The sequence below is a fragment of the Penaeus monodon genome, chromosome 31, assembly GCF_015228065.2.
Source record: "Penaeus monodon isolate SGIC_2016 chromosome 31, NSTDA_Pmon_1, whole genome shotgun sequence".
In the NCBI taxonomy this organism is placed as follows: domain Eukaryota; kingdom Metazoa; phylum Arthropoda; class Malacostraca; order Decapoda; family Penaeidae; genus Penaeus; species Penaeus monodon.
The window spans coordinates 2,387,956-2,388,397 of NC_051416.1; the positions used below are offsets into that span (position 1 = coordinate 2,387,956).

Here is a 442-nt window from a genome sequence, read left to right on the forward strand (position 1 = left end):
TCAATAATGACCTTATATCCTTAATTGATATGTACATGAAGTGTTCAGTATCAGTTAAGGACAACCCACTTCTTTTATGACAGGAGTGTAAATAGCGAATTTGTGTTTTATCCTTCCCTTCCATCTTTCATTGTCTTTTCTCTTTTTGTTTCTCTTCCTTTTTTGTTGTTAATATCATTTCCCTCGTTTGATTTGGTTTTGATTTTTTATGTAAAAGATATGTAAACAGATAAAGATTTTTTTCATCTATCTAATGTTCTTTGATTCATAAAAGTATAAGCTCTTTAACAGCCATGAGCTTTCTTCTACAAAGGAGTAAATTAAAACTGAATTAGTTACTCTTTGTATTGAAATATTGATATAATTTTGATCATCTCCATGCACTGTTTAATAAGAAAGTCAGATATTATATGACTTTCTTTCAAATTTATTCATTATAAAC

At 27.6% G+C, this 442-nt stretch overlaps 1 protein-coding gene across 1 annotated transcript in view; it reads left to right on the plus strand.

The window, feature by feature from the left end:
* LOC119592824 (rootletin-like) overlaps window positions 1-442 on the plus strand; it is a 148,678-nt gene that overhangs the window by 129,248 nt on the left and 18,988 nt on the right. The gene's annotated exons all lie outside the window — the stretch shown is intronic.